This window comes from Ixodes scapularis, unplaced genomic scaffold (genome assembly GCF_016920785.2).
Source record: "Ixodes scapularis isolate PalLabHiFi unplaced genomic scaffold, ASM1692078v2 PGA_scaffold0__279_contigs__length_252992795, whole genome shotgun sequence".
Taxonomy (NCBI): domain Eukaryota; kingdom Metazoa; phylum Arthropoda; class Arachnida; order Ixodida; family Ixodidae; genus Ixodes; species Ixodes scapularis.
The window spans coordinates 179,667,525-179,695,236 of NW_024609835.1; the positions used below are offsets into that span (position 1 = coordinate 179,667,525).

Consider the following 27,712-nt stretch of genomic DNA (forward strand, 5'->3'; position numbering starts at 1 on the left):
TTGGTGCTTGTGCAGAGCAGGCGCAACCGCCGATCGTCATGATTCAAAAGTGCGGCATCCCCAGCATTAGATTCGGTGTTAGGAAGCTCATGTAATGTTGCTTTGCTTTGTCGCAAACTTTTAAATTGGAGGACGGAAAAGCGTTTCTTGTGATTTCAGATAAAGCTTCAAATAACTGGCAACCATGATTCTAAGCCACAATATGGCCAAGTGTCGCTACTCTGAAGCGTAACTTATTTAATCACTCTATTCATGCTCTTGTTCAAGAGGCTTGTATAACCTGTAGGGGCCATGAAGTAAGCCCCGTGGATTCCACAAGCCACTACCTTTTGACACCTGCCTCTTCCTCATTGTTCTCGCTTGTGCCAGTAAATTAGCTACGGTTCAGAATAACGACACTTGGCCATATTGTGGCTTAAAATCATGGTTGCCAATTATCTGAAGCTTTATCTAAAATCACAGGAAACGCTTTTCCGTCTCCCACAAATGTTTAAACAACCCACGACAGAGCATTGCAATAGTGCATCAGCTTCCTAGCACCGCATCTAATGCTGAGGAAGTCGTACTTTTGGATCATGACGATTGGCAGTTGCGCTTGCTCTGAACAAGACGCAATATGGCGGCGCCCAAAACAATTTTGGGGAACGGAGTGCCGATAATTTAAAGCTCATTCATTGACTCTCGGCATGAAGTGAACTCGGGTGTATTCTTTTCCTCTTCGTCTTTATTGTTTACTGATTTCAACCATATCGAATAATGAACACATTATATCACGCTACGCTTGTGTAATTATTTTTCTTAGATTTATTCACCTGACCCAGTAGTTAAACCATTCATTTATCGATAGTAAATCTTTCAATATATTTTTTTAATGTGAAGGTAAAAAGACACGGAGATTGATGATGATACAGACGCCAAGCCGCCCTCGGAAATTTTTTGAACATTAGACATCAGCAGTTTGTCTGCCATCCGCGAGGTAGCGCAACAAACACCCAAACAGTGTTTTAACGTTTTTAAAATTAGCTAAGCTCTACACCTATTAAGAAACCAAAGCAAGATCATGGCGAAAATGTAATACATCGCAATGTATATCTATTCCAACCAATAAATGTTGTTAGATGCCAATAAATCTGTTCGATGTCCAAACCAGATATGCGTCAAAAACAGGTAAGTTTGAAGTTCTCCTGGAGCGTTATGACTTTGAAAATGAAAAAAAAGCCATCGTCCACCTCTTGGGCAAGTATTGTAGCTCTAAATGTTATAAAATATTTTATCATAGTTTAATTATTTGCTCAGCGGCATTTGAAGTACCATGACTCGAAGCACAAAAAAGTGCTACGTTTGATATAAAATATCTAAACAAAAAAATTTTTACACAACATTAAGTTTTTTTCTGCATATTACCAATTATAAGCACTACATCTGTAGCTAATTTCATTACCCTAGCGCTTGTCATTAAAAACATATTTGTGCTGTAAAATGTGAATTTTAGGGCAATATTTGGAGGGATTAAAAAAACAAAGTAGTGCAAATATCAAAAAAGTGTATCGTTACATTCTGCTCCGACACCATCTTAACAAAACAGCTATATTGGAACCGTGCTACCTTTAATGTATCGTTCATAAAACATGAACTAACGAAGGAAGTGAGGGTCCACGCCATCATATTCGCATTGCTACAAATGCGCATGTACAGTAAAAACCAACACATACGTAATATGAAATGAAAGAGGATTGCATTGTTTTTCGAATGACATCAAGCCCAGAAAACAGTATTTAAAAGGAGATGCGTAATGACCTGCCAAAAAGTACCTAAACTGCCACATTCAGTGGGACCGTGGCCTTAAAGGAAAGAAGCTGTAAGACCGTCTCGGCGTTGGCTGAAATGGCGGACCACCTCCTGGAGGCGCAGAGCCAGCCTAATGTGGCCAATTTCAGGAGAGAGGCAAAAGTAGCCTTAGATTCCCTGAAGGAAGATGCGCAGGGCAGCAAACCCGTTCCAAAGATAAAATGTTTCTTGTGTGGTAAGTTGGGCCACAAGGCAGCAGATTGCCGATCGAAGCCAGAAACACGCGTATTCCGTCCAATGTGTCAGAGGTCAGGCCACGAGTCCAGATCATGTCCGCGAGAAAAGAACGGAAAGACGGAAATTTCATGTTTCGTAAAACCCGATGATGATCCTGTAGGTAAGACGGACGCGTTCTCACGGGGAAGGCAAAAAAAAAATCTCAAGAAACGCCTTCAGAACGCCCGCCATGAATATGACTGAAAAGGTGAGACCAATTCTGTCGGAAGGTATGCCAATCACAGATGGGATATTAAACGGCAAAGCAGTAAAGGTGTTGAGGGACACCGGGAGTAACACCGTGATAGTGCGCCGGGAACTGGTCGCATCTGAACATTTTACTGGCAAAGTCAGTCCCGCATTTTTAGTGGACGAGACGTGTCTGATGTTGCCAGAGGCAAACATTTACCTTGTGTCGCCGTTCCTAACGGGACAGGTAACTGTCAAGTGTATGGACCATCCTCTGTATGACGTTATTGTGGGGAATATTCATGGAGCGAAAGACTCGACCGAACAAACCCTGAAGGAGGTGTCTGACGCGGAAGGTGAAATCGTCGCTGCCGTCGACGGTAGTATGCCGAGTAGGTTAAACCAACTTAGTAACGGTGGGAGTGCCAGGGAACGGGGGGACCTGCGGCTCTCGCAATGGAGTGACACCGACGCCAAGGAGCGCTTGAAAAGCAGGTCAACCATTCACGAGCAGTACCTGTAGAAGGAGAAGCTGCTGCAGCAGGTTTTCGACATGAAGAAGCCGGTGTACCCCAAGCCCCGCAGAGTGCTCTACCCGAGACCGCGCCTCAAAAAGAGGGACCCTGAGGCCCAAACAGTGGTTTCGCCACTGGGCACGGCCGATAACTACCCCGTGCCGGAGATAAATCCTTACGACAGCGCCCCGACCGAGTTCATCGAGGGCTACAGCCTGGCATGAGCCGACCCTACCGTCTCGTCCGGAGAGGACACCATAGGGCCCGTAAACGAAAGGGCCAGGAGGAAGAGTCAGGATGGACGGCAGGTGTTCATTGAAAGGCAAGTGGACTGGGAACAAATGATCAAGAAAAAAGACTTGCAGCTTGAAGAGCGAAGGCTCAAGCTCGACGAAGAGCGGCTGGCCTTTGAGAGGACCAAGTTTGAAGCAGAGATGGCGGTCAAGGTCAGAAGGCTAGACATGGAGGAGGAGGAGCGCAAGATACGCGACGGCAAAGACAAGATGCACCTGGAGCTCATGAAGAAGATGTTCGACGAACTGGTCCGAAAGGCACAGTGATCGAGAACTGCCAGGAAATTCTTCGTCGCGTATGAAGTGTTTTGGTACGAAGGTGGGCATTGTCGCCGAGGGTTGGGGGAAGCGAAGTGGATTCAAATAATTCTTCATTACGATTCATTCATTACGATTGAGAGGAGTGCAAAGTAGAATGAATTGTAGTAATTTATCGTTAGAAGTTTTTTTTAGTAATATGCCTCGGGTTTTGCATTTTTGGGAGCGTATTTGCAAGGAAATTTGAGAACATATAGAGTCGTTAAAGCAGTTTTTGAGAGAATGCGACAAGCCGGGGTATTACAGTAAACCCATGAAGTGCGAAGTCGGTATGAGGACAATAACATTTCTCGGTCATGGTCTGGGTAATAGAGAAGTTTCGGGTGTATCTGTATGGAACGCATTTTGTTGTTCAGACGGACCATCCTTTACAATATCTAAACAAGGCGAAACAACTTAACAGCCGAGTGTTACGCTGGAGTCTGATGCCTCAAGAGTACTCGTTTCGCGTGGAGTACATTTAAAAAAGTGAGAATGTGGGTAAGGACTATCTTAGTAGGCTGTAATGAACTTGCACACATCATCATGGTTTTGGTGTTTTTTTAATTTTCTTTTTGTACTTTGAAAAAAAAAAAACTTAAAAGGGGGCTCCTTGTGATGATGTGACTCAGTGTGCAAATGAAGAAGTGCAAGTCGACCAGGGATCGGCTCAGAGGGACAAAGAAGATGACGAAGGAGAGAAGGGATTGGGAAGTGCGTGCACGGAGCGCGGGAAAAAATGACTGGCCGAGAGAACGTGCTGGGGTCGGAACGACACCATCGGCCAGGGCAATCGGCGGCCTCCTACTGTCTGACCAGCAGCCTGTTCCAGCGAGGGCAGCGCATAGAAATCTACGCTGCCCGGCTTCCTACTGCGCGAACACTCGGTGCGGTGACTCTTGGGTCATCGACGGAAGCCAACCGCTCCCGACTGCCTGCCACAACCGTGGGCCGACAACGACAGCTCCAGACACAAGACCCACTGCTGCGCATGGTGATTCAAAGACATGGTGACTGTTGCGTTTTCCTTTCTTTCATTTTTTTAACTAAGTTTTCTTTTTTTCTTTTAGTATAAGCATATGAACTCTTTAATTTCTTTTGTAAATACATGTTTTAAGAAAAATGAAGGACATTGTATCTTGTCAATTATTAACCCCAAAGAACCTCGCAACTCAAATGTTATTTATGCACAAATCCATTAGTCTAGAAATAACTGGTGCAACCTGGCCGAAAACGAGGCTCGGGGATTTTCAGGACGAAACAATACTCTCATTCGGAAGGAAAAGAAAGAAGAGTCTCAGAACGACCTCAGGGGCCAAAGATAGCCAACAATAAGCACAAAGGGATGTTGGGGGTCACTGCAGCTCAATGGAGCCACTGGGATCTATGTTTAATAATCGAGGGAGTCCCCGCGCTCGCTTGAACACGTACTTACATAGTTATCCTTTGAACCGGCGATTTTATAAAATGGTCCACTGTGGAATACGTCGACAACTGTTGAAACCATTGCAGGTTTTAATAATTAAGAATAATCATATTTCTTATCCTGGTTGCAACACCACAGCAAAGAGGTTGCCCGTTGTCGAGGCCAAACTTAGTGATGGGTTCCTAGTTAATGTTATTTAAATATTATTCATGAGCAGCCTGCTCCCCGACTCAATGAGGAAAGGCGTTCTGTTAACGTTATAATATTGAACGGGACGCAGAAAAGACGTTGGGCGGACATGAGCGCCAGAGAAGCGGAGAGAAGTGAACTTACGGGGCTCGGGCCCTTTGTTTCTCTTGGGGAATGTCCGCCTGCGACCACCACCTAGCGTCGACGAGCGCCCCCCCCCCCCCCCCCCCCCCCATGCCGCGCCCCTTCCCTATAACTTACATCATTAAATCCTAAACCTAGTACAACACGTTCTAAGCCTATCTCCTAGCCGTAACACATCGAGAACTTAGAGAGGCAAGCCCTAACAGACCCCAAAATTGTGAAGCAAAAAATAAAAACACAACCCTGCAGGAAAAAAAAAAAAAAATCCAGGCTTTGCATTTGGACACTTTATTCCCTAAAAAGGGCCCTAGCCACAACTTCAGAGTTGCTGATGAACACTTTTAACTGTAACAGAGGTCGTTGTATTGGTCCTGACATTCCTTTTATGCTCATTTAATCTGTCGTTAATGCGTCTTTATGTTTTACCTACATACGTAGACCCACAAGCTAGAGATATTTCATACAAGACACCATTCTCCAAGAAACTGATTTTTCAAGATGAGCCTTTTGCACTCATTCGTACCCGCGTGGAACGGCGTCATCCTGTTCTACTTGAAAACCGAAATAGACACAGGTATATACACTAAAGTCATTCGCGTAAAAACAGGCGCACAGGTTTAACCTGTGTGTCTGGGTTCTGTAAATAGTCTTTTTAAGGTCGAGCCCCCTTGCATCTTCCCTTTTGTCTGAACGTGTCTGTGTTCGCATTTTTTCACCCCAGAATCATACGGAATGGTTTTGTGCGCCTCATACAGATGGCGCCACGAAAACTCACCCAGATGTACCCAAATATCCGTCACACCGGCCGCCGCGCGTGGTTTAAAGACCCGAGATATTAAAGTTTTTTGCTTTGCATTTTACGAAACGGAAATGCGATATTTATAAAAAAAAAATAGAGGTGATTTTTTTTTTTTTAAGATAAACGGTACAAAAATTACAAGCTGCAAATTCCTTCAGCATTAAAATCATTGCATCGCCCCTTTAAATATTCTTGTTTTCGATCCACCACCCAGCCCGTCTCGCGTTGTGTTGTTACCTCTATTCGGTCAGGATTCCGCGTACAACAGGGACATAATAAACAAAAACGACCTAAACTCCGCTCGCAGTTTACGGCATGGCCGTAAGCTTGTCAAAACTGGAACACACAAAATGTAATTAACGGAATGGCGTCTCGGCCCATCAGGCAGTGCGCCAGCGCCGTACATGAAGATCAAGAAACTTCTCAAACTGACAAAATTAAAAAAAAAAAAATAAGAAGATGGCTCCCAGAAGTTTTACCCTAAAATATCCTAAGGCGAACAGAGGGGGTCATCATACCAAGTGAAAAATTCCGACGATGTCCTGACTCCTCAGCAGTAGTAACTTCGGTTGAGCGAGTTAGGGCGCTTTGTAACAAAAACTTTGTTAAAAGTTGTGCTTTGAATCAGTATGGTAACGGGTTTTTTTATTTCACAATTTATTTGTACGATATATAAAACGCGGCATAAATTTAATATTGGTTGAGGTTGGAGAATTCGCGGAATCGTTGTGCCCGCGGAACTTCAAATCTAGAATAAAAGGTGTCTTCACGCTTTCTCCGAGATTTTATCGTTTTGCTATATCTTTCCTAAGTTAAAAGTTTTTCGGTCGCCAGCGCTTGCAGCTGACTAAATTGGTTGTCACCGGGCTGCACCTTTCAGTGCCTCCCACCGCTAAACAAATTAATGACGGTATATTTTTACTTTCGTTTTAGCTAACCAGATTCTCACATTGGTTTGCGTCCTCTATCTTACCCGATCAGACCTGCGACAAAGAGATTTGTATCAGAAGCGTAAACAAGACCGATCTAAACCTCCTCTGAAGGTTACATGCTCAACCGCAAGCTTGTAAAACTCGAACTCGCAAAATGTAAGCCACGGCATGGTGTGTCGGTATGTCGAAGAATCTCTGAAGAATCTCTGAATCTCTGAAGCAAGCAAAAAAAAAAAAAAGAAGTAAAGTAAAAGCATAAACTCCAGGATCGAATTTACTTTCACAAAGCTAGTCATCCACTTTCCCCCAGCCACCTCGGTGGCTCCGATTCAGAAAATAAAAAACAAAAAACAAAAATAAAACAACCTCGGTGGCTCCGAGGCGAGAGCGTCGGCCTACGGATCCCCTAATGGCGGGTTCGAATCCCGGCCGAGGTGCCCGCAATAAGACGGAGGCTCATTGCGGAGAAGACGCAGTGTAACCGAGCTTTCGGTTGCACGTCAAATGATCCCCAGGTGGTCGAAATTAATCCTCAGTCCTCCGCTGGGGCGTGCCAGATGCCCGCCGTTGGTTTGGAACGTAAAACCCCCAAATTTGACTTTTTTTTTATCCACTTTCCCCCTTCGCAAAGAAAACCTGGCCCGAGGGCAGGCTTCCGCTTCCCATAATCCTTTCGAATCCCAGGGGACTCTTGTAGCACCCCATTTTCTTACCCCTTGCTCGCTCATTCTATTTGAGAGAGGATATTCTTTCCGAAGGGGTGCTAGCGCACGCTGTGGGTGTTGTCACGCCGTCTAACTCCCTCGAACTCCCCTCCTTTCTGAGAGTGAAGCATTGGCCAATGAATGGGGCCACTGACCAAAAGACCATCGCCAGACATTGGCCATTGCTTGGCCAAACTCCGTGCTGCTTGGGATGTTATCTGAAGCTTTCCCTCACCCTTTCCAAGACCTGTCCTTTCACCAGCGCTCCCAATTCGCCTCCCTTTCCGTTCCCTTTCACACCGATATGCCACCCAAATATAACCTGACTGTAAGGGCGGTTCCTCCATATCTCTAAGATGCGTATCTGCCAATATGTAGATTACAAAATCTTCACAATTTAATTGTTCCGCAATCTCCACACACTGTATTATACTTGTGCCCCCTTGCATGTTTATAAATTATGTACTGAGCTGCTTCTTTTTTCTTCGCCTGTGAGGCTTCCCCCACCCTCCCTATTTACATATGAGCCCTCAGCTACCCGAGCCCTCTGCCGGCTCCTAAAAAAGCCTGTGCCCTAGAGTCCATTCTCTGCCCCACTCTTATCCTTGTCAGTTCCCCATAGTGGATGCCACATCGGATGAAAGACGCGATTGGACGTTCCTGGTATACCTCCCTTTTCACATTCATAACTTCATATCGGTTTTTAGAGCTCAGTCTTTTTATGGTTCTGTTAACCTCCTGGACTGCCCTTTCTGTACGTACTCCTCGGCCCCTGACATCCAGGACGGTGCACATTACGATGTGCACCATCATGTGGGTTACGACCCTCAACAGATTCCCACCCTCTTCGATGTGAGTGCTCAGGTTCATTTCGCTTTCCACCAAGGCCATAATTCAGTCCTGCGTGAACCAACAAAAGGTTTTCCTCCCCTTTGTTCACAGTCAAAATTTATACTGCCGTGTCCATCATCTCCTACATCCTCCAGCCTGTGAGGGCTGCTACCCTTACTCTCCCATTTTCTCCGACTTTGCTGGCAATCCCCGCTGTGCACCTGGACACATTGGAGCTTCTTACCTCCAACACTCTCTGCCCCCCTTTCCTTTTGTGTTTCCTGCATCGCAGGTTCGGTGACTGTTGGAGTAAGGGGTTGCCGTTGCACCACCGCACTGCAAAGCGGCTTCGCTGTCTTTGCCGCCACACCACTGTCTACGTCCTTTGCCCTTTCGCTCTAAACAACCGTCACTGCGTAAACTGCTCCCACCTCGGCCCCCTGTCTCTTCATCTCCTCCAGCTCCCGTCCGACCCTTTCTAGATCATCTTTTACTGTACATCCTTCCCACTCTTTCCTTAGCCTCACGTCCGGTAGCGTAACTGTATACACGAACTCAACTCTCCTACGTCACGCCGCGGTGGTGGCGCGTCGGTCGCACTTCCGGTCTGGGATGGTGGGCAGAAGTCGCCGTGCGAGACATGCATTCTTGTGTTCTTTTCGGATAAACCGGACAAAAAACCCGCGTTCTCGTCAAAATGCTGCGACGGGGGCTGTACCAAAAGGGTTTGGAAAGGTTTGAAGATCAGTGTTCATGTGTTTCTGGCCGCTCCGTTCGTCCGAGTACGTGGATATTAGCCGTGAAAAGGGTAAACCAGACGCTGTCGAACTACGATCGCTTGTGCGGGCAACACTTTGTGGTCGGCAGATGTATTTGTTTTGTTCCAACGTGAACGAGAGAAAACCGTCAAGTTGTCCGGGCCACCCGCGGGTTCAGTGCGTCTTCAAATTCACACGGCCACATGATCGTTCGAACTTTCGTCTGCTCTTCCGAGCCTGCTTTTGGTCGTCTGCTCGTTCTAACAAAAGCGGCCCGTAGAGCAAACTTTGACCCGTTGATTGCAACAAGAAGTAATTGCAGGCCTCAAAAGACTTATGTAGGCTCGGTTTAAAGAGTAGATACAAGATTTTGATCATTTGTACCAGTGGCCATCACCGACTTGTTACGCTTGGTCTGTTCCCGCTTCCGAATTTCAGTATCGACGTCGGTCATCGCTGCTACCTTCTACACTTTTGTAGCACGAGCGACGTCGCAACCGAAAATATCTAGAAGAATCTCATCATGGTTTTAGCGTCCATTCTGCGGCGTTCACGCGAATGAATCGCCGCACGTCACATTATTTACGCAAAGTTTAGCGGTGTAACGAGCCTTGATAATTTCGCTCAGGCGATTACAGTGGTAAGACATTGCTATGAGGACGTAGAATAGAATATTCCAACGCAAAAAACAGCATGCAGACTCACACAGACGCCGACAACGTGACATTCCAATGGTTGACGCGGGACGCGGTGCTTGTTGCCCGCACTCAATTGCGCAAGCGTTCGAACTGTCGTCTGCTTTTTCAAGCTTGTCTGGTTTTTGTCGTCAGCTCGTTCAAACGACAGTGGCCCGTAAACCAAACGTTGACCCGGTAATTGCAATAGGAACTAAGTGCAGGCCTCAAAACACTCTTGAAGGTTGGTGTAAGTAGGCTAAGTGTAAACAGTAGATACAAGAAGATGTTGATCAGTGTTACCAGTGGCCATCACCGATTTATAATGCCCGATCCTACTTGCGGTTTTCAGTATTGACGTCCACCATCTCAGCTACGGTCCACGCTTTTGGAGCCCGAGCAACGTCGCGACTGAAAATAGCGAGCAGAATCTCATCGCGGGAGTCAGGCTTTAGCGCCCATTCTGCGGCGTCCACGTGAAATGAATCGCCGCACGTCACATTATTCAAGCAAAGTTTTGCCTCGTTAGTTTTGCTGAAGCCGCTCAAGTAGTCAGACATTGTTAGGAAGACGTAGAATCAACAATTCCACGCAAAAAAAAGCACAGGGACTCCCACCGACGCCGAAATCAACGCAATTCAATGGTTTGTTTATGGGCGACGGCGGGCTTCTTGCCCACCGTCCACCGCGCATGCGCGGCGCCGGTGGCGTCCGCTAGGGGGGCTCCGGTTTGTTTGTAAACATGAGTTGGTGTATAGGCCCTGCTTGCAGAGCCAGCGTATCGCGTTCCTTTTGCTTTCGCCGCCAACTCCGTATTGGAGGAGAAGCGGTGACGTGCACCTAGCTGGATCCGAGCGTCGTGCGGGAAAGCGACCTTGCAGGCGCCGGGTTTCGAGCGGATCATGTTTCTCGCTTTGCGTTTGTGAAATATACATATTAAGGCCCGTTCACGCTCTTACGACTTCTTAAAACTGGCTTCCTTAAAACCTTACAACCAGAGGATACACTGGCGCCATCTATTGGGTAGCAGCGGAAACTTGGCGGTCCGGCATAATTTATATTTCTTTCGCGCATTACCCTTTCTTTCTTGGCTCAAAAAATTTTGTCAACGTTATAAACAAGCCGTTCTTATAGGTATTACGCACATTTTACCTCGGAAATCCCGCAAAACCTTCGCTCTTGTGAAATGCAGTTCCAGGGTCACCGTATAGATGGCGCCACAATGTCAGTGTTTTCGGTGTGTTTTCTCATCCTCAGAAATTTTTAAGAAGTTTTAACTGATTTCGTCGGTCGTTCTCGGTTGCAAGAGTGTGAACGGGCCTTTACACTAAAATAGAATGAACTGGAAGGTTCATTGACCATTGAACATACTGTCTAGCCTTTTTGTACAGTAAAACCACAAAGTTTTATAACGCGAGCGATGTTTTAAAACATGTTTTCAAAGTACTGGGAAGAGGACGCCACGGAGGACAATCACGCAGCTCGCGTCTGCGGCGCTCACGGAGTGATACGCGAGTGGCCATATCCGGGGACTTCGGACCAGACAACAACGCATAGCTCTGGCTTGCGAAAGGACGACGTTTTCGTCAGCTACAATATTCTACCGAAATCATACAGTGAAACAGGAGACAAATTACGGGACGACGGCGCATGCACGGCGTGACGCCGCACTATATGTTCTCTGCTTAGCACGCCACAGAACGCAGCCTTACAGCCACGCCAATTCCATCCGCGCATCCGGGGCTCTTGCAGAAGCGACGTTCGCTTCCCGCAGCGTGGCCGTTAATCCAACATGGCCGCCCTGGGAGCACCATTGCTATAGTCTGCTCCGCAAGCGGAGCAAATACAGTTACTCTAACCCCCGGTTGCCATTTCACTGCCTTATGTTTCTCTTTCTTGTACCTTTGCGTCGCTTTAACCTCCTTGAACTGACCTTGCCAGGCCTTCATTAACTCCTATCTCCACTTATCTTTTTGTTCAATTCCGTCTGAACATCCTTTGACACCTCCAACTTCCCAATCTCCTTCTATCCTCTTAACTTACCCCAAGATTCTTGAGTTCGGCCCGCTTCTTCCGTTTCGGTCTCAGTTCATCATTCAGCTCCTTCAACTGTGACTCGAGCACAACCCTCTTCTCCCTCCTCTTCGTTTAATTCCTCCTCAAGCCTCTCAAACTTAGCAGCCCACCATCCTTCAACCCTTCTAAAGGAACACTGACATGTCAAAATCACTTTTTTATTATCCGAAATGATTGAAAACGATGCCTGGACATTACCCTCAATTTGAAACTTGGGAATTCAGCATTTGTGAAATAAAAAAGCAGTTTCCAAATGCCAAATTTGAAGTTCCCGCGCTATCTGCTCCAGTATGGTGATGTCAAATATTGAGCCATCCTGAGAGTCGAGTTTCTCTGACGCCCCCAAATCGCCGCAACATGATGCATCGTGTTCACTGGCGTCCCGCGAACAATCGGTTTCTTCCGTGCGTGCCGCCTTTCGCTGCGAGCAGACGACGCTTGAATTTCGAGTTTAAAATACTTTTAGGGCCGTTTCAGCAACCTCAAATTCTTTTGAAACAGTGCGAGATCGAAGACAACGCGATGTGGACTTTTGTGAATGTTGAACATGTGAGGTGATTAGAACTTTTGGCACTTTCGAAAGTTCTGGCCACCCGCCACCCACATTACATTTTATTCTTCATTATGTCTGTTTGTGCATAAACTGTAGATTTTGTCATTTAATTAGAACGCAATGAAACGAGGCTTGAAAAATTTATTAGAGGCAATTCAATTATTAGTCTTAAGAGAACAAAATAAAAGTAATATTGTGGCTGACACCTAAATTCAAGTTGACTAAAAAAAAAAAAGAAATCCTGTAAAATATTTTCATTTTGGATCCCATACTTGGAATCAAAAAGCCGTCTTTCATTATTTGTATTTTTATGCAAGATAGCGCATATTAATAAGCAAATAGGCGCCCACATAGATATGTGTAGTACGCAACCGTATTTTTACAATATTCTTAACTAAATTGGTTTTATGCAAATAAAAAAAAAATTAGAGCTTGATATCAGCAAGATAATAAAAAAGTTTTTTTTATAAGAACGTTGTTTTTTTTTAGTTTAGGGGCCGATTTATTTAGGTTAGTTCTTTCGTACATATTTCAGGCCTAAAAAAATTGCCGCGTCTTTTTTGGCACGGAACGATCATTCCAGGATTTCAGATCGCGTAGCGAAATTTTTCCTAAAAGGTCATCATAATCAAATATGTCTGACTTTGTTTATTTCACCCGAGTCTTTTCTATTCTACGAGCCATCTACTGGTTGTCTTGACCAGCCGCTTGTTTCTTCACACACACACACACACAAAAAAAAAGAGCACTTGCAGGAAAATTGCAATCTCCACGGGCCCAGAAACATAACGCGCTCCACGTAAGGTACCCAAATTTTAGAGACATCGAGAACGCCGTCTAATCCCAATTCCAGCAGGGAGAAGCGAGCTTCGCTTGTAGCCTGGGTAACCCGCTGGTGTAGCGCCACGGATATACACCCTTTCTGGCGATGTTGCAGCTGCAAGAGGTGGTTGCCCCCGTTGTTCCCCAGATGTCGAGGAAGCGCGGGCACCTCCTGATGTCGTGTGCGTATGATCTTGTTATTAGGTGAGCGGATTTCGTTTAATTTTTGTTTTGCATTGTGGCTCAGCACATTTCACAGAATATAATCTTCCGGGTTGAAAGACCCGCGATAACGAGAGGTTAACCAAACCAGCGTTAATAATTGGACTGCGTAGACGGAAGACTTAATTGCTCTCGCAACAGCAGTCAGCGGTGGCACAGAAACTCACAAAGCAAAAACATGTGAGTAGACAGCCATGTCTGGTTAGTTTGGAGCCTGATAATATAAACTCTGTTATATAGAACCCCCCCGCCCTACAGGCACATTTTTCAGAGATCGATTTGTTCCCATTTAATTTACATTTCACAAGAATGGGGATTCGGTTATAGTGGGTTAGACAACGAGCGTTCTCCTCTAGCTGCAGGAACATTCACAGCATCCCGTTGGCTTACTGTGTGTTCGGGACCTGGATACGTACTACACGGGTTCTTCGTGGAAAGACAATTTGTAATTGAGCAGCTCGTAGCAGGGATATTTGTGGCATAGAAAAACTGGTCGCAGAAAAACTCGTATCGAAAATCTATAGAAAACAAACAGGAGACATACACGTAAATAGGGTATTTACTCTAAGACGGAATAGCCAAGAAAAGGACAGTAGAACCAACGAAATGATGTTGGTTGACGTTACAGCGCACTCGAAAAACGTACGCTCTAGCTTCCGAATTTATAAAATGCAAAACTCTAACACAGAGCTCACTAATAACTTCGTATTGCGTGATAAGCTTCTGTTTCTACTTCTCCTTTAATTTAAGATAATTTTCAAACAAAAAGTGCGAAATTAAAAACAGGGAAAATTCTATTCTAACGCCTGGAGAAACTTGCTGCTAAATAATCAATCTCTCTTTCTGACAATATCATAGACGGCGTACTAAGACATTTGACCTCCAGTCGTATAGTGTTCTCGCCTTCGATAATTTCCCTTGTTAAATGGGTGGTACTTTTGCCTTACACGATACTGCTGTTGAAATGCGCCAAACAACTACAATCCAGACTGAATTCTGAAGTGGCCAGAGTTGGCGTTGACGTGGTTGTTATGTTCACGAAGGCGGTCATTAAGACACCGTCCTCTACGTATTGTCTTCCACAGGAAAAGGAAATGAATAGACAACCCACTCAACGAAAGGCACAACGTTCGTTAGGTTTATTTATTTATTTGTCTTATCTCCAGAAATAGCCGAGGCCTTAGTACTGGTACACACTCACGCAGAACCTACATTTAAAAAAAAAAAACAAGAAACAAACCAAAAAAACACGTACGCATAATGTCAGAACACATATAAAACCCAAACACTGATGTTAGTAAATCTGAATGGTTAGTGCGCTTTTAAAATCCCACTCACTCCCGAAAACGTCAACGACCGCGCTCAGTGCATTAAAATTGCTCTGAATTTGTAAAATTGGGGAAAACGAACACATTTCTTGCACGTAAAACGTGTTGCGGTGTCGACAGTTTACTCGAGGGACATATATAAAAAGCACTGTAAACAAGCTTAGGGCAACGTAATCTAGTACGTAGAGTTTTATTCAAAAATTCAAAATCACGGAAACTGCGACAAACTTCCAGTGATTGCAAGTTTAGTCGATGTAACAATAACTCGTAGCCAAAATAAAAAAAAAAAAAAAAATTCCGGCAGTTGTAGTAACGGCTGTGCCAACTTTGTCTGCAGACGTTCTAGGCCATCAGAGTAGGCCACACCCAGACAGTTCCACTCTACAGACCCAAACTCAAGTTTTGAGCACACAATCAACGTGTAAAGCCTGACGAGATAGGACCGCTCTTCGGACGAGACAGGACAAGACAGGACGGCTATGCTTCCTGAAGCAGCAGGTTGCTCGATTTAAGGGTGTAGTCACGATTTTGCACAGGCTGGAAACTTTGTTCAGAGTTGAAAATCTTACCATCAACATTCACTTTGTTCGCTGTTTTCTTGAAGCCGTGAAGACAAACAAAAAGTGTATATACGGTACGAAGACTGGTCTTTATGTCCTGTCGCTATGTGTTTTCTTGACATACCCTTCTTGCTTCACTTCTTTGAGGAGATTTTCAACCATTGACACAAACAAGAAAGCAGGGTACCCTGCGAACTTCAGCCTCGCAATTCGCCCGTCGAAGTTCTTTTTGTACTGAATGTGCGCATGATTTTGTGATTGAGCTCTTAAGACATCATAGCACTATGCCAAATCTCTGGACAAGTTTTGAGTGCGCAGAGTTGAAGGGGAGGAGTGGTGTTTTCCCCATGGGCTCATAAAACCACCAAACGTGGTGCGGTAGCTCCACCAGTGGGAGATTCAAGAAACTTAAGGATCCTTTCATCAGCAGCTCGTGGATGATTTCTAAAGGATCCTTATATTCTTTAAATCTGGACAGGACGTCGTCCACCATGGTTGGAAAATTGTTTACATCAGCGGCTAGGAAAAATTAAAAAAAAATCGTCCACGCATCGAAATACTCGCAATTCTTTTGTGGCATCTAACGTGTGGTGTAAAATCATATGGAGGTCTGTGAGACAGAGGTCACTGAGTCAGGAACGTAGCCAGGATTTTGAATCGAGGGGGGGGGGGGGGGGGGAGCGCCCATGACAAAATGTCGTGTGAGGGGGAGGGGAAGAGAAGGCCCCAGCAAAAATAAAAGAGTCCGGGGGGGGGGGGGGAGGGGGGGAGGGGCTTTAGGACCCCTCCCCCCCCCTGGCTACGTGCCGGCACTGAGTACAGGTGAAATACACGATCCTATGCACACTCCCTTCCTTTATAAGTCTGCCCATCTCAAGCAGCGGAGATGGATTTAGAGATAGATGGTGAGCAAGTCCGAAAACTTACTTTGGGGCTTGCCAGAAGTAGTCTGAAAGGCAGTAGCACCAAATCTGACGATGCTGTCCTCAATATTTGTTAAGCGACGGTCTTGGGGTAACGCATAATAAAGGTCGTTAATATGGATAGTTTGATAATCGTCTTACATTGAAGTAAACGTAGAAGCAGAATTTTATCACGCAATACAAAGTTGTTAGTGAGGACCAGTGGAGTAGGCCGGCCGGGGGGGAGGGGGGAGGGGCGTCGAAACCCTTCCAGAAATGCCGAAAATACCCCCTCCCCTCAGCGCCCGCATTGGGCCCGCTCGCCACCCTGCTCACGCAGCAGGCCTTGCACGGGGCACAGAGCAAAAGGGGAGCCCGGACTATCTCCAACTTATATGCTTTCGGGAGGAATGTTTCTGGGGGTAGAAATTGCTCAAATAAACGAAATAGTCAATATTTCTTCATCCACGCTTATTTGGTAGGATGCGGAACTTGATCTCAGATGTATAGAAAATGGATATTTCGAAACATGTGTGGGGTAAATGGCAATTTCAAGGAAAGGTATGACAAACTATCCTCACTGAATTACATAGTTAAATCAAACTAAAATGAACATAATAAAACGCACTCATGGTGAGAGAATAAAAAAGTGTCATTGATGTAAGGAATATTATATGAATTGTAAAAACAATTGCACTGTAAGCAACAGGTGGCGCTGCACTCATGCACACCTTGTGTACTGATCAGAATTACGTGCTTTCGACGAGAAATTGCAACGAATAAAAAAGTAACTGTGACTAGTTATTTCAGAAAGCAATCTACAGACCTCTTGGTCATTTTACTTGTGCCAAACGGCTACATATTAAGATGCAGCCGCCTACGTTCACGGCAAAGAATATATCCAGGATGTCCGCCGCTTAAACTTCAATGTCGCGCTGAACATTCAAAAGCACTTGACCGAGCAGTCGCTCATTCGAAGTGGACGCTCTCAGATATGTTTTCAACCGTCGTAGTGAAGAGAACGAGCGCTCAGCTTCCGCCTTTCTTACGTACAGAGTCGCTAGGATCTTGAGCTGACGATAGATGTTGACCGCTCGTAGCGCAGACCTGACGGGCGTTTCATGTTTCTCCCTCTGTCAGTGAACGCCTTGAATTTCCCTAGTTTTTTTCCGAAGTTTCCCTCAGTTCGTGAAATTTCCCCCCATCGAGACGCCCGTCTCAATGGTCACTCACCGATGCGATGAAGTCCGTGTTGCTTTCTGCTTTGCATGTCGAGGTGGCATCCGTTGCAATTCGTTATTAAATTATTATTTTCGTTGCACGGAACATCAGAAGCTCCAAAGAGCCGTGTGGTTGTGTGGTTTGCGTGTGGCGTGTGGTTTGCGTGTTTGTGTGTGGTGTGGAATGTCATTTCTTCGAGTGACGGAACGGCGAGTTCGGACTGACGACTTCTCATTGCCCCGAGGATATGCCGCTGCTGCCTTTGAAATACACTGCAAGATAAAGCGGCCTAGCAGAAATAAGACTATCTTTCCTTCGGAATCTTGTTCTGTAGTACGAATTTGTTAAACTTTTAATAGATAATAAATTTTGGTTTTGTGCAGTGTTGTACGGAACGGCGTTCCAAGGAACGGCGTTCCTGGAACGCGTTCCTTTTAGGAGGAACGAAGTTACGCCGCCGTTCCATTTTGCATCGCTGGAACTGGAACGCGTTACATTTTTACTGGAACGGAAGAAGTAACGGCGTTCCTTTTTTTTGTCCATTGGAGTAATTTTTATTTTCTTTCTCACAGGAAAAGTATGAAAGTACAAAAACAATATTTTTACGACGTGCAGGATCTCTTTAACTTTTTGGCTACTAATTTTATGGATTATTTTGTGTGGTCCTCGCTTGCTAACAGTTTCGGGTGCAGGAGAGCTGGTGGGCATTGATACTTTTTTGAGTGCCCGAAACTGCAGTACAGAAAGCAAAACGTTTAGTCGTAGGAAAAGACAAAGAAAGAGGTTGTTTCAAGCTCAGCTACTCTCTTTGGTTCCACGAATCCTCATACACCTAGAAATAATATTCCGACTACGGCCATTTTTAAACTTAAATAACAAGACCTAAAATTACAACAAGATCACAGATTGCGAGATATCGGACTCACCCTTGTATCCCGAACATTATTCACTTAAAAGATACACAAAAAAATAACCTTTATTCATTCTCTTGTCCCCTACCTTCAAACTGAACAACAAATCCAACCTTCACAACGAAGTATTTGTAGCTTTCAAGACTGAGTTTCCAAAACCCTACCGTCTCCTTCACTTGCTCGTCTTGCGGACAGCAATATCGAGAAGCAACTGTTGTTAAGTTCGGACACGGGACTCTGTTAAATTGAAGCGTGTGAGGTTGTTGTAACACGCTCGTGAAATCTTGGGTAAAAGTACATTTGGCTCGTCTGAATTGTCCACTACAAACATGGACATGGTTAATAGCGGAGATTTTTAATATGAATATATCAACAAATGAAACCCTACTTCCGCGTGTTTTCTACTCCTGGTGCCCTCCCATCACGAAATACAAACTCGTGTGTTGACTATTAATGGGATAGATGAAAGAAAGAACTACTTGATCTAACTAAATATGGTAATTAGTAAAAAATACAAATGTAACGTATAGGTAGCGATACGTTACCTTTTTAAACCTGTAACGGGAACGAGTTCCTTTTTCACAAATGAAACTTGTAACAGGAACGCGTTCCAAAAATCAGAAGGAACGAGGAACGAACTTCCGTTCCTTTTTTTTAGGAACGTGCACAACACTGTTTTTGTGATTTTTCAGAATTACCCTCGCACTATATATAGGCAGGCCCGTAGTGTTTGTGCGAGGAAGGTTGTTCAAACTTTTCAGCGTGGAGATTTTTTTTTGTTGGGGCTGGTCAGCTTTTTGTGACAGTATAGCCTGCCGGTAACAGCCAGGCGGCACCAGTAGAGTGAGAGCCAAAGGTTATACCCTGCCTCGGTGTAACTTGGCAAAGGGTGAACGATAAGCCCCCCATTGCGATTTGACGGCTTCAATATCCGCTACGTATGCGAGCGCAACGCACACACGTTGGAGAATGACGCAGCGAAATGCCTGATACTTCGCAGCAAAAGCGCACCGCGGTGGTACCTAGTCCGTTCCGAGTGGCCCGCCATGCCGCAGCTTCCGCCGTGCTGGCATGTTATGCGATCACGGCTTCCTGGCCTACCCAGTATTTCTTGCTTCAGACACTAGGCTATAGTTGCGCCACGGGTTTGCTATTGCATTGTTTGCTATTGCCCACGTGCGCCTTGTGGGCCGCGCTCAGACATGGCGGCGGTGGGCATGGCACGGAAAGAGGGCAAGGAGAATTGCCCTCAATAGAAAGTAGCAAAACGGTAGAGAGGAGGAATTGCGCTATTTTTCCTGTATACACACCTTTCCAAGAAACACTCGACCCCAGGGGCAACAAACGTTTTAGATCCCAGACACTGGATTTGAGTCTAGACTCTCACCGGCATCCTTTCTAACCATAACCGAGTGGACTGTGAGTTCGATAGGCGCAGCCTGCGTAGGCGCAGTTTCAAATACTGCTGGCGGCTAAAATCCTGTCTTTTCCCACTGTATTTTGAGTTTAAAAAAATAGTAAAAATACTTGTAAACAATTTTGTTGGGTACGCAAAACTGGAATGTTAACTGTTATTTTTTTTTTTTTACGATAAGTTTTAACGGCGCCGCCCGATTAGCAGTGTGTCAAACGACAAAGTGCTTAGCTCTCGAAAATAATTTACGACAGAACTTAGAAGATAGCCGAAAGGCAGGCATTTTTCACACTCACAAATAAAGTTTTTTTTCCAATGGACAGGATACGGACATACCATTTAGGAAGTGTTAACATTCAAACAATACATTGTACGTACCTGACGATGCAGCGTTACCTGAAAAGAATTTATTTGAAAATTATCTCAAATATCGCAGTCACTTTCGGCGACATCTCGACGATCGGACGGAATCCAAGATGACTTCGTTTTGGGGCACGGTTTGGAGAGAGCTTCCTTTTTTCACACCAACACCAAGGTAAAGGGACGGGGGCGACTGACTTCAACCCGAACAACTATTTTTGGTTATGACTGAAAAGAACTCTACGCGGATTATCTCTGGGAGATAATCCGCGTAGAGGGACGTTCGACATCGTCCCCCTTCTTCGTTCCCGTGAATGCCGAGCAGAAACGCTTAAATGGCAGGCACTACCATGCTTATTTCTCACAGTGGAAGATAAAACAGCATGCATCAGAAAAATTAAGGGGGAACTTGCAAGAGGAGCCAGAAAACGTCGGGTGCAAAACCGCAGAACATAAGTAGCGAATCGCGCTGAGCGGGTTTCCACAGTTCAATAAAGTGGCAGACCATTTCTAATTGATAGGGGGCGCGATTGTCGCACCAGCCTCATCAGCAACATGGCGGTGGCCTTGTAGAGATTTTGTTTTTTGTTTTTTTTGAAAGGTGTATAGGGACCTTAGGTGCATCTATGCACCAGCGCTCCTCTCGGCCCGGTGCCGAGGCTTGCAACGCAGTTACACTGTTAGCAAGTACCGTGTATTTGGAGAATATTTGGGATGGAAAACACGCTATTTACACAAATTACCATTAATTTACACGTTGAGTAATAGATAATTCGTTCAAAAATTATGCGAGGTTGTAAGCAACGTGTTTTGGTTCGGTTATACACGCGTGACCGTGTAGCCAACCTCGAAAACACGCATCACCCCCGGCGACGACTGCAGCATTGCCGGCTATCGAAGTACCGGAATGCTTGGGGACATACCTAGAAAAGACCGTGGAGACAAATGTCGCGGAAAGGAACGTGTCTCAGAGGCAGATATGCATCAAAAGCAATTACGCCATGTCGCGGGACGGGGCGAAACCCGCGCTTACCGTGCTTTGCGCCCTGCTGCCATTGATTGTGGTCGATGGCAATGCGGCTTCACTCATGTCGCCTATGTTTGTATTTATTTAGGGGTTTTGAAAATAGTTTCTTACGCACTACAAATAAAATTATGGGTCTATTTACTTGTTGGAAACATATAAAATGGATATAAAAAGCGTGTCCTCGATCTGAACACGTGACATTGCAGTTGGTTTCGTTTTGGCTTCAAACTTTCAACTGCAAGCGAAACGGCCAGGGGGGGGGGGGGGGGGGGGGGGCGGGGGAACTTACCGCACCCTCCTCAGAATTTACGGCGCTCCGTGGTGGCCGCCATATTCAAACTTGATACCAGTGTTGCTGCATCTGTAGGTCATCTTCAAGTTAGAGCTGACGAAGAAAATCTGGCCAGGGCTCAACGCTCATGTTCGCTGGAAGCTAGAGCCGTTTTGCTTTCGTTGTTTTTGTTGGTCGGAGAAAACTTGGCAACAACGCACGTTTTAACATGGCGCCGGTATTGTTCAATTGGTTTGACGGGATACGAGAAGCTCCGACGTTTGCGAGCACATGTAGCAAAGACAACCTCCGGACACAGAGTGAGTTGCGCGGCTCGAACACGGATGGCGCCACCATAGAGGTGTACAGCAGAGCTCGCGTGGTCGGAGGCGCTCATTACTAAAAACTAAACAAAACAATAATGAATCAAACCTCATTCAACTTTAGTTATGACTGCATATTATTTAACTAAATACAAATTACGTATTCCTAAAAATATAGTATATTTTTTTAAAAGTTTATGTCAACATCACACTCTCAAAATTTTGCTTTTTTTCTGTTTTATGCATTTCTAAAACGAAACCGCTGCCTATGCGCATGCGCGCTTGCGCTCTGCGCGTTCTGAAACCGGTGGACCGTTGTGGAGGCGTGGAGGCGTCCGCAGCGTCCGTGGGTCTGCTCGGTCCTTTCGCTCGCCTTCGGAGCGTCAAGCTTCGGCGCCTCGATCATCGCATTGCGCGAGCCTCGCACTTTCGGGCAAGTGGAAAGCTTTTCGTGTCTTTGAACCACCTCACTTGTGCGGTTACGCAAAGTCGTGCCCAAGCAGCGTCGGGGACAAGAAGCACCCGTTCGTTCGGATCCCAACTGACGACGGTGAGTTTGAAAGTTTGCACCCCAATTGAAACTTTTCCTAAGCTGATCTTCCAGCCACAAATTGCACCATTTGAGGGTTTTGTACTCCTTTAGGTAATTGAATATATCGTTTCATTTCTGAAATTTACAAAATGTCACCGTGATTTCATTGCGATGTATCCATTTCGGCGAGCGTTCTTAGCACGGTTTTGTGGATGAAGACCGTCCTGCAAATATTTTATGATCTGTAGACTGTTGGCGAAATATCACCTCCTCTACCTCTCGTCGATCTCGTTCACAGCAGTGTCGATCTCCGTCGAGTAAATTGTAGTCTCTATATAAATATTCTTCTCCCAGTTTTATAATATTTCGGAGTTCACATCTTATAATATCTGCCCGTTTTGAATAATGTATTTCGTGTAGATACTTTTACAGCCCTGCGAATCGTTTTTTCACGTTTTATTTCTTTCAGAAATAAATAGAAAGCTGGACAGTAAAATAATTTTTAAAGACACTTTTAAAATCTTGAAAGATTTACGCATAGAAAGGCGGAATGCAGACAGCAGAGCTTGATCGCGAAATGTGCTATCCGTCCTTCCATGTGCAATTCTTTCGAAAGTTTTTACACCTCCCAACGCACTCCCCTCGAAACAATTAAAACTCGCGTTAGGCTTTTTTTTTTTCGTTTGTTGCACATAAAATAGCATCATTTGCATCGTTTTCTTTTTCTTTTTGTGTATTCATACAGATTATCAAGGCATGAAAATCACTCCAACAAGCCTCATTGACAGGGAACTGCAATAGACAAAACGTATGTCCGTGGTAACTTTTCTGTGAAGTGCACTTGATTGTTGGCCAACCTATCAAGCTTCCTGAATATGTAACCGTCAGCATGCTTTCCGCCGTAGTGATCTATGTAGTCTAATCTACGATCAACTGTAATGTAAAACGAGAGTGGCTGGGGCAAAGAGAATTACAACAAAAACAAAAGGATAGTAGGAGCAGCCCTCTGCAATATTTCATAGCCCTGTTTCTCTTCTGCAAGTGTATGTGTTGTGATGAGACAAACTAATGTGTTCTTACATTCTCCTGTGCAGATCCTGGGAGGATAGAGAACACACATACAGCAAACATTAGAAAGAGCAATGAAGTGGCTGGCCCATCCCATGGGCATTATAGGATCTCGGTGGCCACACCAAGAAAACCTGGTTCAACTCGTGGTTCAACTTGACGGTGCAAGAGACAGGTATCGGAAGCTCATCAAGAGGCCAAGAGAAATGAGAAATACCAAAGTGGTCTACAGAGAGCTAGGTCTACACATTATTAAGTCTCTAAAGATTTTGGTTCAAGTCTGTAAGTAAGCAACAAATAAGTTTGCCCGAATTACAATTCATTGTGTTAACTGTTTATTTGCATGGACCAGTCAGGATGGCACGAGCTTTCAACTAGGCATGAAATCTTTTGGCTGTGCTTCTTAAGACCCTCGAGAGACAATGTTGTCCACTGCGTCAGCAGGTTGGTCTTTGCACGATTTTTATGGAGCAAGATCATAGACTAACGGAAGCCTCTGAGCATCCACTTTGTTTAGACACGTTGTTAGCCTGCTGGTGGCCAACAACCTCTAGGCAGTTTTCTTTTTAGGGTGGGTGGGCGAGGGGGGAAATATCTGTTGCTTCGAACCAGTGATTCCAGGACCTTTTGCAGCTAGAACTCAAACTACGTATTTGGAGAGTTTCACTCTTTAAGATCTCAAGTTTTGTTGGACAATATCTGACCCACTAAAATTTTGCATTATTTTCTTATTACACAGGTTGAAGAATTGATGTTTGATCGTAATATACGTTGGTATTTGAGATTCCACAACCTATAACCATTTAAATATCTTCTTAGACATACCTCACCGCAGGCACGTAGTTAGGATTTTGTTTCGGAGGGGGGGGGGGGGGGGCGCTTATGACAAATGCTGTATGGGGGGGAGGGGGGAGAGGTCCTAGCAAAATGGAAGATTTTGGGGGGGGGGGGGGGCAGGCCCCATGAACCTCCCCCTGGCTACGTGCCTGCCTCACCAATAGGGCTGTTTGTATACAATTCTCTGGCAAGGCTTCATATTTACTTTGCACTGGGTTTGCTTCTATGTAACACATATCAGAAATTATGATTGTGTTTTCATGTCACGGAAACAGACATTTCTCTTTGCTGTTACAATATTTTCTCTTTAATATGGACATCTCCAGTTTCCAAAACAGTTCTCCATAATGTGGGTCATCCATGATCTTCATCACAAAGAATAAACAATGAAGGTGGTATGTTGTTTATTTTTGTCATCTGCAACTGGGAAAGGGAAAGAACTGCAATTGATTCAGGCTGGAAACCCCTGAAAATTGTAACCATTGAGTCACCATTGTCATATCTAACAATTGTGCAGCTCTGGGTAAATTCCGTAACCGAAGAGCTTTACTAAAAAGCGCGACAGGACAACGGACACAGAAGGAGACACAGATACAGTGCTGTGTCTCCTTCTGTGTCCGTTGACCTGTCGCGCTTTTTAATAATTATGAATCACCAACTCGCCCAACTTTCTACCCTCGTCATTCTTTTTTGCCTCAATAATATATTTCCCCTCATATTTTTTTTTCTTTTTATTTTGCGTTTGTCTTTACAAAGGCCACAATAAAAAAATTAAAAAAAAAACATGTATTTATTCGTTTCGCTCCCAAGCTAGCTGTCCATAGTACGTACTTCGGGTTTCTTTATTGAACGTGACGAGTTTGAATTGTATGGGGACACATATCAGTCCCCGAAAATATGACATTTATAGCGGCGTGACCGAAACGATCGACCACGTTAGCAAGACACGTTAGCGAGAACTAAGGCGGTAATAGTTGGTGCGCGCCGATAGCCTTTCAAAGTGAAAAAGCTATGTCATGTTCGCGCTAACAGTGTCGCACATTGTATCTTCACTTAGCACCTCTTGCTATCGTAGATACTGCGCTCATTATTAATTTTTTTCCGCATAGCAACGCTTGTATAAAGTGACAGTGTAAATTGTTTTTCCTTGTCATGCAAATGACTGAATAAATGCGTCAACGAGTGCGAAAAATGCTGCATTTATTTCGATTCCTTGGAAGACGCTGACGACAAGTAACGGACTGTCAACTGCTGGACACAAGGTAGGCAAGCAGAACTTATAATTCTTTGCCATAACACGTGGTATGGCACGCGCAGACCGTAAATTTCCAAACAAAACCTACCGCGGTACCGGCGGTACCACGGTAGGGAGCAGCGGCAGGGGCACGGCGGAAGGGCTGCGCCATGTTGGATTTTGAGCGGCTTCGTCTTCGCAAACGGCTAGGAAGCCGCTCCAGCTAGCTCGACGGCGTCAAAAGTAATTAATAAAACGTTAGCGCTTCATTTTATGAACATAATTATCGCTGCTTATTTTAGTTTCGCAATCTATTAATAGAGCAATGAGGCTTCGGTTCGTTGCAGTAATGAGCGCCTCCGACCACGGAAGCGCTGCTGAGCGCCCAGTTTTCCCAGAAATCGACTCCATTGGGCCTATGGCAGTGTCCGGGTACTGGCAAAGACGTGGCCGGAGAAGTGCCCCTGTGATGTTGCCGGGAGACGGAAAGTATCATTCGCAATCGTTGTGTGTGCTTTGAAAGGTAGAGGAGTAACAGGGTCCACGAGTGCGCCACCACAAGCCAAGGTTCACGACAGCGCTACTTGAATTCGTCGATCTTGTTCTGTTTGGTGCAACATGGCGATGCGACAAAAAGCTGAAACGTTCGAGGTGTGTGGTGCGGTGCTTGGACGTAGAAACCCACAGTAACACGAAGCAAGTGCAAATTGGTTGTTGTGGGGTTGAGACTCTACGGTTTCAGTCCCCTCGTCGTCAGCTGATCCGGTCCAGCTGGGGCGAGCGTCTTCAAAAGAAAATCTTCCTTCGTTCCGTTTCAAAATGTGGAAGATTCCTGACGTCTACCGGGAGTAAAAATCTGCGGGCGTTTAACGAAATTACGTCGTTTTAATTGAACAATGGGCTCCGGATTGTTGTCCTAAATCTTTCGTTTTTATGCTTCGTGTTGTTGGACTGCTTCTGCACAGCGACGTGTTTGCACTGTGACGCACACTGCTCGAGTAGATGATTCGGGCCTGCAAACGACCGGTTATATAGATTTTCAGGGAAACTTAAGTCACAACCGAGATTTTCCTGTAAATCTCGTGTGAGTTTGTTTTGCTCGTTATGCACTGTGAATAACTTATGGCAAGATTTCCTACCTGCCCTCAAATGTATGAACAGACAATTTTTTATGTAGTGAATATAGTGCTTTTTCTTTATTTTGGGAAGAGGCGTTGGTGCATTGATTATGGTACAATTACTTGGGAGTTGAGAAATTGGGAAAAGCGAGCAAGCTTTCCCAACTTTGTCTTTTTTCTCTCTGGCACTGTCCCTAGTTTCAAGTTGTAGTTTCAGTAGACATACATATTAGCAATATTAGCTCTAGAGCAGGTGAAAAACTGGGAAGTCAGGACGGTGCGGATTTCGTGTTTCGCTCTTTCGCAAGGTGACTGGGTAAGTGCATTTGCGAGGTATGCGGAAGAAGCAAACGATTTTTTTATGCCCGTCGTTTGCGTCTCCAGCAAAACGAATAGGTTTATCCACAAAGGCACAGTCACAAGCCAGGATTTACGATAACAGTGCGTTTGCTTCGGTCGTCCGTGTAGTGATATTTTACCTTCCTCTCTGCAGCACCCTGTCATGATGAAGAGCTGGAACGGTCACGGTTTGTGCTGGCCTACCGGTTGACAGAAACCCGCATCGCCGGCATCGGCACCAAGTGCACTTGGGCTGTTGATGCTCAAGCCTTTCATCCGCGGCTTGTCGCCAGCTGATCCTGCTGCTCGACGGTAAGAAAGCGGCGAGAGTGACCTCTGAAGTAAATGTAAATCCTGGTTAATCCAGTTATCCGGTGTCAAAGTGTAGAAGATGTCCAACGTGTACTGAGGGCAGGAACTACGAGCGTTTTGCCTTGCTTTTATAAGCGAAACCAAAGCAGCGATATAACTGCTTTGCGTACTCCAAAATGACGGAAGCAATACATTTGAACAGGTCGAGTACGTCACCAGGGATGTAGGCGACACGGTGCACTGTTTAAACGCTTGCAGCATCCACGAGTGATACCAGGAAAACGACGTCAACAGAGAAGGAGCTCGCAATTCAGCATAATGCAGTGCCACGGGCCCGTGAATTTTCAAAGTTGGAAATGGTAACAATATATATATAAAAAAAAAAAAAAAAAAAAAAAAAAAAAAAACATCAGTGGCACACCAGTGATTACGAATAACACCGGTCACAAACTCCCAAGCCCCACCGC

General features: G+C 45.2%; 1 pseudogene; it reads left to right on the top strand.

The window, feature by feature from the left end:
• The first annotated feature begins 2,481 nt into the window (after positions 1 to 2,481).
• Positions 2,482 to 3,328, top strand: LOC120842353 (annotated as a pseudogene).
• Positions 3,329 to 27,712: the final 24,384 nt, after the last annotated feature.